Source organism: Protopterus annectens, chromosome 12.part0 (genome assembly GCF_019279795.1).
Source record: "Protopterus annectens isolate FY-2018-M chromosome 12.part0, PAN1.0, whole genome shotgun sequence".
Taxonomy (NCBI): Eukaryota; Metazoa; Chordata; order Ceratodontiformes; family Protopteridae; genus Protopterus; species Protopterus annectens.
Genome location: NC_056746.1, coordinates 157,922,219 through 157,935,678, shown reverse-complemented (window position 1 = coordinate 157,935,678; position 13,460 = coordinate 157,922,219).

The following is a 13,460-nucleotide window of genomic DNA, read 5'->3' as shown; positions in this document are numbered from 1 at the left end:
ACATACAACTTATGGACTACCTCAACCACAATAAACTTCTCGCAGAGTCATAGCATGGTTTCAGACCACACCACAGCACCACATCAGCCCTCTTATCATTCACCAGTGTCATCAATCTTAATCGTAACAACAACAACATGCTATCATCTGCTCTCATTCTGGACCTCTCTAAGGCCTTTGATATGGTTAACCATCATCTTCTGCTTAATACCTTGAAAGCTGTCTTCCTGGATGATCATGCTCTACAATGGTTTCAGTCCTATCTATGGGATAGACAGCAGGCTGTCCTATGGCAGGACAAACTGTCATCACATCTCCCAGTCACCTTAGGATTCCCTCAGGGCTCCATTCTTGGTCCCCTCCTCTTCTCTGTCTTCATAAATGACCTTCATACTACTATTCCAAAGGTACAATGTATTCAATATGTTGATGATTCCATGTTGATTTGCTCTTCCACCTCACCAGCCAATCTGCTATCCCTAACCCAGAATACTTTTAACAGTATAGAAAACTGGCTAACTGACCAACAACTTCTCTTGAATCCCAACAAAACCAAGCTGCTGCTTTTCTCTCCCACCTCTAGATCTACTCTTCCTTTATTTACTATTAAGTCTAATTATGGTACAATAATCTCTCCTGATAACCAAACTAAACTCCTTGGAGTAATCATTGATACTAATCTCAAATTTGATGCACACATTGACCATACGATTAAGTCCATCAACAAAAAATAGGATCCCTTTATAAGGTGAAACCTTTTCTAAGGTGTGCTATTGTCCAAACCCATCTTCTCTCCACTCTCCTATATGCCTCACCTATCTTCTCAAATCTTTCTAAAGCTAACCTCAGCAAACTATTTTCCTGTTACTACCATATAGCTAGATTCACCACTGGTCTGGCATACAGGACACACCACTCTAAAAACCTAACTGAACTTGACTGGCTGTAATTTCCTTCCATACTTAAGCTTAACCAGCTCACAGTAGCTCACAAAATACTTAACCATCTGGACAAAACCCCAAGCCTTAAGAGTATTATTATCCCATATAATGCTATCAGGCCACTTAGATCGTCCAACAAGCTATCAGTCCAAATTCTAAAATCCAATAATACAGCCGGGGATTCCCTGTTTGCTAACTCAGTGGGTAAAACTTGGAACCGTCTTCCTGCAAACCTTACCCAAGAACTATCTCTTCCACTATTTAAAAAAGGCCTAAAAATATTTAAGGGCTAACTGGCTCTGTCCATGCCTAAACCCCAATTAACTCATTTTAGCATTTATGGTCTTTTCTTAGCTAGTAGACCATCAATAAGCAGATACTCCACCTATCTGATGTGTTATACCTTAATGTATAGTTATGCCTGCTGAGTCTAACATTTCTCCATACAGTTGTTGCCCTAATGTGCTCTAAATTTGTATACTGATCCTATTTATTCTCTCACTTTATTAACTTTCCGTATATGTATTAGTGTTCCTACTGTGGTGAACTATCTGACATATTGTATCTGTCTCTATCTCCTTTGCTCTCTTTGAATATTATTGTAATGTTACTACTATTATTAATTTTATTATTGTGGAGCTTTTCTCCCCGAGCCTCCACTGAAAATGGACATGTATCTAGTCAGACTATCCCATTCAACAAATGTAAAATAAAATAAATACTAAGGGAAAATTTGAAGAGCAGACTTTATGGCACCAGGAATAGTTTAACCCTAGCAAACCGGCGATGCATAAAGTGTATTTTTTTTATACATAACAGTAGCAAATGAGCAAACTGATTTAAACAAATTAACCGATAAAAAGCTTGTGCCTTCATTGAAGTTTGAGCATCGAGCTGGCACCTTGGCGTTTCATAAAAATCTACTGCCAATCATTAGCGGACCAAAGTTCCGCTGTGGCGACCCCTTACCGGGAAAAAGCCAAAAGACAAACAACAATAACAACCAATAAAAAGCTAAAAAGTGAGCCCTGTTCCAGCAGTCTTTGATCAGACAAGTTCTAACTGCACACTCCTGCCACTAGGGTACAGGGAAACCTTCTCCAAAAAAATATGGTCTGGATTAGTGCTCAACTTATACAAACAAAGCTAGATTCAGCAGGTCTGAATTTAGTCTATGCTACAGCAAACAAAGCGTACCAGTTTCAGAAAGAAACAGTTCAAATAAGCTGGCACAATAAGCCTTTAACCAGAAACTCCCAGCTCAGAAGGGCAGAATCTACCCTCTCCTCCCACAAGAGTGCAGACCACACCTTCTTAATGTAAAATAACTGGCTCGAAGCCCAAGTGCTTAAACCAGAACTAATACACTCTTAGAATAACAGCCACTAAGCCTTCAATCAGCAACTCCCAACTTAGAAGGATGTAAGTTACCTGTCCTGCCACAACAGTGCAGCCCACAAACCTTCTTAATGTAAAACAACTGGTCTGAAGCCCAAGTGCTTCAACCAAAGGCTTAGAATAACAGTTACAATTTAATCAGGCTACTAACAAACAGTAATAAATGCAGCAGAATAAATGCAATAAAGTAGGAAGAAACACAAATACAGTAAAAGCAGATGAATAAAGTACATTTTTATATAACAATAGAAAACGAGCAAACTGATTTACACAAATTACCCAATTAACCAGTATAAAAGCTCAAAACTGAGCCCTGGTCCAGCAGTCTTCAGTCAGACAAGTTCTATCCACTAGGATGCAGGGAACCTTCTCCAAAAAAGATGGCCTGGATTAGTGCTCAAGTTATACAAACAAAGCTATATTCAGCATGCCTGAATCTAGTTTTTGCTACAGCAAACAAGGCACACCAATTTCAGAAAGAAACAGTTCAAATAAGCAGGCACAATAATCCTTTAACCAGAAATTCCCAGCTCAGAAGGGCAGAATCTAACCTCTCCTCCTACAAGAGTGCAGACCACAAACCCTCTTAATGTAAAATAACTGGCCTGAAGTCCAAGTGCTTAAACCAGACCTAATACACTTTTAGAATAACAGACACTGAGCCTTTAATCAGTAATTCCCAATTTAGAAGGATGTAAGCTACCTGTCCTGCCACAACAGTGCAGACCACAAACCATCTTAATGTAAAACATCCCAAGTGCTTAAACCAAGGGCCTTAGAATAACAGTTACAATTTAATCAGGCAACTACCAAGCAGTAATAAATGCAGCAGAATAAATACAATTTAGTACTTTTAAGACGAGGCAAAAGCAAAATAAAGTGCAATTTTTTTTTTGTTTTTTGTTTTGTTTTTTTTAGTGAAGTGCAAGGCGAGAGGAAGGAGGAGCAGAGGTTAAGAACCTAAGTGGGTTGGCCTACTCAAATGTTCTCTCTGTATTAAGTAGAGTGAACACCAGACTGGGAGGGGTGTCCCAAATCAAATTTACAGTAGGGGTGGGCAATTGCAAAGCCACCAACTATAACAACACCACAAGAATGGGGTGGGGGAAAACAGTTTCAGGACAGATGAGAAACAGAAAACAATGCCAGAAAATATATAAAACAATTCATTCAGGCAAAATTAAGACAATTCAGAACTCTGAAAGGTTAAAATGCCAAGAAATATACTTATCAATCAGTGATATATTTCCAGATTATTTGAGAATCACACCAGCTAGAACACCAGGAGTTTCCACCACTTCTCCACCACTTCTAGATTCCTCAGCTGTTCAGCCTTTACTGTCCAGGTTTCTGTACCATACAGTAGTACTGGTCACACCACTGTTTTGTACATCTTACGTTTCAGCTTCTTTGCCATTTTTAAGTCATACACTACATCTGACACTCTTTGCCAGTTGGCTGCAGCCCCTCTGTTTCTAGCTTTGACCTCTTCATTCAGTCTTCCCTTTTCTTTAACCACTCCTCCAAGATACTTGAAGCTGTTAACCTGTTCTGTTATTTTCTCTTCTATCTTGTCATCTTCTTCTGTCCCCCATTTGCTGCCATTACAACTGTCTTATCTGTACTCATGTTCATCCCACGTGCCCTCAGTTTTGCATTCTATTTCCCTATCCTTTGCTGAGGTTCTTGCTAAGAGTCTGCCTGTAATGCCACATTGTCTGCATACAATAATGTTTTTGATTTGTTCCATCCAACCTATATACCAGTGTCATCCATCACCAGTATGAACAGCAGTAGTCTTAGAGCTGAACCCAGGTGCATACCCACTCATGCTGGGGATCCTTCTGTAAGACCGAACACTGTTCATGCTTGAGTCATTGGGTCCTAGTACATAACTTGCACTAATTCTACCAATGTTTCTGGGACTTCAAACCACCACAGGACAGCCCAAATCAGCTTTCTTAAGACCTTGTGATATGCTTTCTCCAAGTTTAGGAACGCCCAGTTGAACTCTTTCTTCCCATGTGTCTGTCTCACTGCAAACATTGGGTCAGTAGTGCTATATCCTGATCCAAATCTGAACTGCTTATCTTCCATCTTACTTTCCACTACTCTGTGTGTTCATTTATCAATCACCATCTCCATAACTTTCATGCAAAGTGACAGGAGTTTGATGCCTCTGTACAGCCCACAGTTGTAAATGTCTCCCTTGGTCATGAACACTGGAGCAAGTATGCTTATTCTCCAGTCATCTGGGATATGCCTTTCTCTCCATACTGCTATGAGTACCCTCTGGAGCCATTTTTCCCTAACTCACCCAGCATCTTTATCACATCCAGTATGATCTCATCTGAGCCTGCTGCTTTCACTGACTTCATTTCCCTTAATTCTGTTCTTACTTCTTCTATGGTGGGCTTCTCTTGTCTCATTGTAGGCTGTGTCTGAGGCAGTACAGCTACTCTGGGGTTTTCTTTGTTCAGAAGCTGCTGGAAGTACTCCTTCCATGTGCCTTTGATGTCCTGTACACTGCTGAGCAGGTTGTTGCTGGCATCCCTTATGATGGGGGTCTTGCTATCTTCTTTATCTTTCTCCCTTTGCCCTTGAACCTGTTATAGCTTCTTTTTGCCATCTACTGAGTCACTTTTCAGAAGCTGCTATAGTGCTTCTGATGCCTTGTTCTTTGCTATCGCTGATCTTTTTTTTTATAGCCAACCAGTATTCCTTCCTAGCTTGGTCCATCTTTTCTATCTCCCACTTATTCCTGCACTCCTTCTTTCTTTTGATGACTTCCTGGACTTCTGCATTCCACCACCAGCTTTCTTTATATACCTTATTTCCATACCTGGCTCAGCCGCATATCAGTTCTGTAGTCCTCATACATGTTGTTTTGAGGTGCTGCCATTCTTCATCAATTTCACCTTCTTCTTGCGGTTGTACTTTCTCTCCAGTCCACTTCCAAGTCTTCCCTGGTCTCTGTTGACCTTAGAACCTTCTCTGACCAATGCTTGCAGTTGTTTGTGGCAACTAGTGGTTTATGCCTATTTCACTGGGGATGACTTTGCAATCTCTGACTCTACCCAAGTGCCCTTTCCTTACTAGGAGGAAGTTTACCTGAGTTACATGTTGGGCACTCTTGTATATGATATTGTGATGGTTTCTCTTTCTGAACCATGTGTTGGCTACTATCAAGCCATTTGCCAGACAGACATCTAGAATGGCCTGTCCTTCCTTATTCTTGTCTCCCACCCATGTGGGCCTAGGCCGCCCTCATATCCTGTTCTGTCTGTCCTGATATGAGCATTCCAGTCACCTATTATCAACACCAGTTCATGTTGCCCTGCTTTATCTAGTAGGTCCTACAACTGTCTAATTGCACTCTTTTCCTTGCTATCACAGCATAGGCTGAGATTATGAATCATGCCCTATCCTTACATTGGAGTCTGATTACCATGAGTCTGTCACTAATTCTGATGACATCCCTCATTGTCTTCTGAAACGTCTCCCTCACCAAAATTCCCACACTATTTCTTGTCTGCCCTCTTCCTGCATAGTAGACTCTGGATTCCAAGCCAAGTGGCTTTACTCAACTGCCCTTCCATCTTGTTTCCTGGATACATAAGATGTCCATCCTTCTCTTTACCATCATGTCCTCCACTTCCAAGCTGCGTTCATTCACTGTACCTACATTGAGTGTAGCATATTAGTTCCTGTTTGGCAGGATGTTTACATCCAGCTTTTGCTCAACAGAGCTATCGCAGAGTAACCCAAGCTGGGTTACTGGACACTGATTGGAACACGCTGGCCAATAGTGGCACATGCACTGCTCCCACCATTAGCATGGGTCCCTAGTGTAGGTCAGAGTAGGCCGGGTCCTCAACAGACTTATCACTGATAAATACCCATGCCCATTTGGCAGCATTAGTTAACACAACTGAATCACCTAGCACCATATTTTTACACCATCGAGTAGCTAACCCTGCGACGGCATTTAGTCTGTGATCCTATCTTGAGGGCACTGCGCACCACAGTAGATGCCCAAAGCGGTTGATCTATACAGCTGTTTTCCCTATAGACATCACCTAGGCTCTGTGCTGTTGCACACAGCTCTATTATTGGGGGAGTTTGAGATGAAAACACTCAGCATGTTTTTCGGATGTGAGTGGAGCCCTCACAGACACAGACTGAACATGCAAACTCCAAACAGGCATTGGCTGGAGGTCAGGATAGAACCTTGTACCTTGTGCACTTGATATAGAAATATAAAAGTAGCTATATTTCTGATTCAGTTTTTGTGAAAATGACTCTTGTCTATGGATCATAGCTCAAGTCCATTGCTTAGTCTGTTTGATCACATGACATTGTTTGACACTATAAATGAGAGGGTATTCTGTTTTGCCCGCATTGGTTTTGCACATCTTAGGGGAAATGGCCCTGAGATGGTTGTCCTACACTATTGGCAGATGGTAGTCAATAATCTGTTTTTATTCATTTCCTACATTGTGTTTATTTATTTTGTTAATTTACTGACATTTGATTACCAGGAAAGTCCAACTGGGTAGAAGCCCATTTTCAGTAGAGGCCTAGGGAGAAAAGCTCCAAATTATTGCAAAACATTTTAAGAACAATAATTTTACAATCTTCAAAAATAAAACAAAAATATATCCAGTTTAAATAATTATAACAATTTAGACATAATATAAAAACATTGGTTAAGAATCGATAGAAGGTATATGACAATCATTTAATATTTAGAGACAGCTTAGATAGTTTGTTGAGAAATTTAAGGTAAGTTTGTCTAATACAAATAGGAATTGCAATATGAAGTAAAGGAAAAACAGGCTTATGGTATATTTAGAGAGAAATTCAGGGAAGAGAATTAGACAGCAGTAAGGAAGTAAGTGAAGAAGGGAGAGTAAGGAGGTGTAAGGAATGAAAAGGTACTTGTTCACATTTAGGGATATGGTTTATTCTGGTTTTGAACAAAAACAGAGCCAGATATTAACTAGGAAGTCTTTCAGAGTGATTTTGAAAGATGGGAGGGAGTATATAAATCTTATGGATACAGGAGTTCCAGGCCTTAGCAACCTTGTACAAGTACAGACAACGCCCGGCAGATTTATTAGGTTTGTAGACAGACAGGAGTTTTTGGACACTGGATCACAATGACCGACTGGGAACATAGCTGTGTAAAATGTTTTTAGTGCTGGATAGGCAGATGGATGCTGGATAATTTTATATGTGGTAAGAAGTTGTGTATATGTTAGTTAATGGGGTGGTTCTAAACAATTTAGACTTTTCAGTGCTATACAGTGGTGGGTTCTGAAAAGGAAAGGGTTATGTGCTACAACTTTGTATAGTATTCTTCAGGTTTTCATTTTTGTGAAGCCTGGAGGTTAGTAAGGATGGGAGCACCATAAAAAAGTGTGGGGAGGAGATCAATCATGGCAAGTGTAGCTTTAGTTGTGGAAGTGAGAGAGTTTTTGCTCTGTAAAGCATTCTCAGTTTTTGATGACTTTTTCTTATGCAATTTTGTATATGCAGGTTAAATGTAAGATTATCATCCACTATCACACCTAATAGTTTGCTATGAGAAGTGATTTCAATGGTTCTTTTATTAAGAGAGAGGACTTTAAATTTTATTTTTTTTTCATAAGAGAGGAATTTGAAAAAAAAGTAGTAGTGTGATGTTTTTTGAGGTTGTGCATGAGTTGTGAGTTACGAAGCCATGTTTCAGTGGCTTTTAAAGCTTGCGGATTAATTTTTTTGGAGGTGTACTATGTTATCAGATGTGCAAATGAGAGTGGAATCATCTGTGTATTATGTTAGGGTGGCCTGCTGTGTGGAAGTACAGAGGGTGTTGGTGAAAGTGTTAAAGAGAGGGGACCAAGGATAGAACCTTGTGGTACACCGGTGGTGAATGGGAGGTAAGGAGTGAGGGTGGAATGTCATTTTACTGATTGATACGTATTGACAGGTAGCTTCTGAACCACAGAAGGGTGGGCTGAGAGAGACCTAGTGAGGATGTTTGAAGCAGAAGTTTGCAGTGACAAACTGTGTTGAAGGCTTCAGACAAATCTACAAATAAGGAGACTAATTTGTCATTATCTGTAGCTTTATTGACAGTATCTATACAGGTTAGAAGGGCAGTGCTAGTACTAAGAGAAGGACGGAAACCATGTTGTGTGGGGGCTAGGAGTTCTTGCTGCAGGATATAGTCTAGCAATTGTTTTTGAATAATTTTACAAGCATTTTGGCGAGTTTAGATAAGATAGCTATAGGTAAAAAGTTATTAATGTCTGTTGAATTAATAATGGGACTTCAATTAACAGTCAGTTGTTTTACATTTATAATCATGAATACAAGGAGTGCTACAGAGCTCCAATTTATTGCCTATATGTCTTGTGACTTAATGTTTTCTCAAGAGGTGCTCCTTGGACATATTCAGTTTCTATGGTGATGACTCGGCTGTGGAAAGAAACAAAATTGTATAGTTAGGTGATAGCTATGTACATATTCATCTGTCCAGAGACTTCTGTTAACAGCCATTTGTTTAACATTTACCTGAATGATGAATCATCATTTTAGGCTAGTGAGTGGGCAGTCACTGATTGTTAAGCAGCCTGCTCAGCATTGATGCCAGAGAAATTAGAAGGCTGAGAGTTCTATCACCACATCAGGAATGTGGAGTTATATTCCCACTGTAAAACTTCTTGAAGGGGGTGCTAAGATTCTAAAAGTTACTAAACAAAACATATCAGTAAATATTGTTAACTACTAAGCTTTCAGTTTTCCAATTATTGTTTAAAATATTTTTATGCCAAGTCACGTGAAATCAGTATTGGAAAATCTCAGTGCAAAAGCCTGTTTTATATTTCATTGGCTTTCCTTGCTTAAAGCACAGACAATTTAAATATTATGTTTTTAATTAATGTTTCTACAAAAAAGTTTAGTAATTGACAATATTTATTAATGCATTTAGTTTAGTAAGCTTTTGATTGATTGTGTCAGCTGATTAATCATGTGATTCTTTTTGGCACTATTTAAATTAATTTTGTAAGTCTGGTTTAGTTCTGATGAAGTTCTGATATAAGTGCTTAACTATTCCAATTTTTTCTTTTCTTTTCTGTGCGTACAGTTTGCTTTTTGCTTTCTTAATCTCCATTTGGTTGAAACGATTAACAAGTAGCAATGAGCAAAATGATTTAAAACAATTAAAAAAAAAAAAACTTGTGCCATTTTTGTTGAAGTTTGAGCGTGAGCTGGCCTTCTTAAAAATCTAAAAATCTACTGCCAATCATTCCAAAGACCAAAAGCAAGTGTGGCACTACCGGGAAAAAAAAAAAAAAACACACACACAAATAACAACCAAAAAAAAAAAAGTGAGCCCTGTTCCAGCAGTCTTTTTGATCACAAGTTCTAACTGCACACTGCTTACTAATACACTCTTAGAATAACAGCCACTAAGCCTTCAATCAGCAAAACCCAACTTAGAAGATGTAAAGTTACTGTCCTGACACACACAGTGCAGCCACAAACCTTCTTAATGTAAACAACTGGTCTGAAGCCCAAAGAAATTTGGTTGAAACGTTTGGAGTGTTTTTAAGTTTTAAGACATTAAATGTCAATACCATGTAGTAAGACAACACATAATACATTTTCTCAGTTTGTAACAAAATAAAAGTGCACTTATAGTCATGGGTCTACCTTGCCGAACACTTACTCTTGGATCACTGGAGTTTTACTCCGGGAGAGGAACCACTTGGCCACCATGGTGAACTTTGCTCTTTTCCCCATTGTAATGTGATCTCGGAGTTCCCACTTGGGTGGGTTTGATTTGCTTCAGTTTCTTTATTTGGTCTTAGTGGCTAAGTGGTTCTTTTCTCAGAGTAAAATTCTGGTGATCTGAGATTTCATGAAAGTAAGTGTTCAATGAATTTGTCCCATTTTTTTTTAAGTTCAGTGAAGTGGGTTTTGGATAATAACAGGTAGACCCATAGTCATAGATAACTCTTCATGTAGTCAGGTGCACATTTGCACATGGCAAGATTCTAAGCTAAGCAAAGAAAAGATACACAGGGCATCTTTGGTACATGTAAACCAATTGAACTTGGCAAGAATGATAGCAAGATGCATAACAGACTTGCACCAGAGTGGGTGAAGTTTTGATCCATTAAAGCTTTAAAAATATCCCAGTAATTATTCAGTTTCAAGATATTTATCAATCGAAAATTAATTTAAGGAGACTTCTATTATTGAAATTTTAATAAAAACATATCCAATAAAAACAACTTTGAAGTTATGAGAGACCCTTTAAACTGTGAAGCCCAAAGGAGTAGCTTCTTTAACTTCTGGCCATAAACAACATAAAATATGCACAAAGAGTTTAACAATTCAGAATTCACATTTCAGCTACTATACATTTTAATATAATGAAATCAAACACATCTAGCATTCTCTTCATATTTTTGTACCCTTGCCATAAACATTTTTACTTACAATTTTATATTTAATATTAAGATTTAACCCAAGTTTTTGACATAAGAGCCAGTAAACATCCCATGATTTGGAAAGTCCAGGATCATTGATTGCTTTTGAATATTTAATATTTGTACCAGAATCCTTTTAGCCCAATAGATGGAAAAATGGAGACACTATTTTATCATAAAATATCTTTCTTTGTAATATTAACATTTCCATATCGTATTTCCATACCTGCAACTAAAAATAAATCCTCAAACTAGCTCTGTCTTCACCTTTCTATTTTTTAATTTCCTTCTAAACATTCTCTGCACAGTTTTGTATTTCACTTGATTAGTTTTGTATTTCATTTGATTAGTTTGTCAGATTTTAGAAACACCTTACTCTCCTTTACTAAAAAGAGCAAATGCTATTATCTTGATCATATTTAAATGTATACATAGCACTTTGTCTGTACATTTAAATTCAGAGTGCCTTGGAAAAGTACCAACTTATATTAAATTAAAGACAAAAAAATAATGTAATTCCTAGAAGTTTCTCATACAAATTTGTTTTTAAGACTATCACCAGGATTCATGAAGCTCGGCGCAAGGACAGTTTTAGCCTTGCACCGAGCGTCCTCCTTAAAGATGGTGCAGCAGCACCATATGAATATCTATGAGGGCACACTGCACCCTCTACGTGCACAGGAAATGTGTAAGAGTGCAGGGGGCATGTTTAAGTGTGGCACGGAGGCTTAAACATGCCCCCACAGTTGCACAACCTACAATGCTTACTATTAGAGCCCGCCTCTAATAGTAAGCAATTAATTCAGTGTCTGTGAATACTGAAATGTATGCAAAGCATACAAGAGTGTCCAAGAACACTGAAATAAAATCAAAGTAGTAAACACATAAGTACGTAGTGGAATATTGAGCCCCTGTCCCTAGATCTATTACATTTAAATTCCCCATGTCCCTATTTTACATTTGTATTGCTTTGTTATTGAAAGTGTAAGTGAAGTGCAGCGTGTTTGCATGTCGCTGCCCTTTGCTTAGCATAGCTTACATGTCAAAATCATCCAAATAGAAAATGCTCACCTCCCAAATAAGCAAGCCAGTCTGGTGGTCTCCTGCCATTAATAGAGTATACACCAGAAGTTATACACTGTTGAAGCAAAATGGATACTCCAAGGATGCAAACAACTCCCTTACCAGCCACAGTAAGATGATGAGATAACTCATGGAATCCTCCAAAGCTTGTTATGTAACTAAAAATCACCACAGATTCCATAGACACAGCATTCTATAGGTATGTCCAGAATCTAACTGGCAATGCTGACAAGTGCTCTAAGCTACGACAGAATGGCATTACACAGACTGCTCCCACAAATTGTGCCAATATCCTGGTGGATTTGTTTAGTGCCACAGTCACCCCCTCTCACCCTCAAAAGGGCCCATGGCAATATGAACAGAGTTCCATTGGCCAGTAATCATGGCCACACAGGCAGAAACTGCAATATCCACAGCTAAGAATACATCATCCATGGGACCAGACTGTCATGTGTAATTATAACCTCGAATCAGGCTTGGTGCCCACTGAGTGGCGCACAGCTGCAGTTATCCCACTTCATAAGGGGGGATCCACCTTGGATCCCTGGAACTACTGTCACATCAGTCTGACGAGCCTGATCTGCATGGCCATGGAATGCATTATCAGGGAGGTTTGGAAAACAGACATTGGCAACCCTCAAACACTGGACCCCACACAGATTGGGCTCATGGAGGGCCACTCTTGCTTCCTGAAACCAATTGTCTGCTTTGACTCAGTCTGCATAGCTGTTGAAAAGGGTAAGGCAGTGCATAACGCCTATGTGGACCTCGCCAAGCCCTTCAATACCATACACCAGTCTGGAAACATAGATTAACATACTAATCCGGCCATACATCCCTATGCCACTCAATGATGTGCCACATGGCTTACTTACAGGACCCAAACTGTAGGTGTAACCATCTCCAAAGCATCCCCAGACAAGGGACAGGTGGAGTACCTCAGGGTTCAGTCCTGGGACCACTGTTGTTTGAAATCTACATCTCTGTAGTACAGGCCAACAGTACTGGACTCTGGCTAACAAAGGTAACAGATGACTGCAAAATGGGAGACATTATGAGCCTGACTGTACTGCATGATATGTTACTGATACCAGCCTGACATCATACAGGTGGGATGGGGTACTGTCAACATCTTGTGGCCTTGTTGTGTAAGGTCCTGGTTATGGGATCTGCAACAGGTGGTAGTGTATTGCAGGTCAGACAAGTTTGGCTCTGGGGGGGAATACCTATTTGTGCATGACGTATGTTGTTTGTGCCTGTCAACCCCATTCATTGTGCATGTGGACATATATGTTTCTGCTATGTTCCCACCTTATCTACAGATGTATGTCCATATATACCTATATAGATATAAATATCTGCTCACACATATGTGGATATATATATATATATATATATATATATATATATATATATATATATATATATATATACACACATTTGTATCTGTATAGACATTAATATTTTCTCACACACACATACATCTACATGTTGGAATACATTATTTGTACTGTTGAATGACTGGGCCGGATGATATGTTTGTGAATATAGC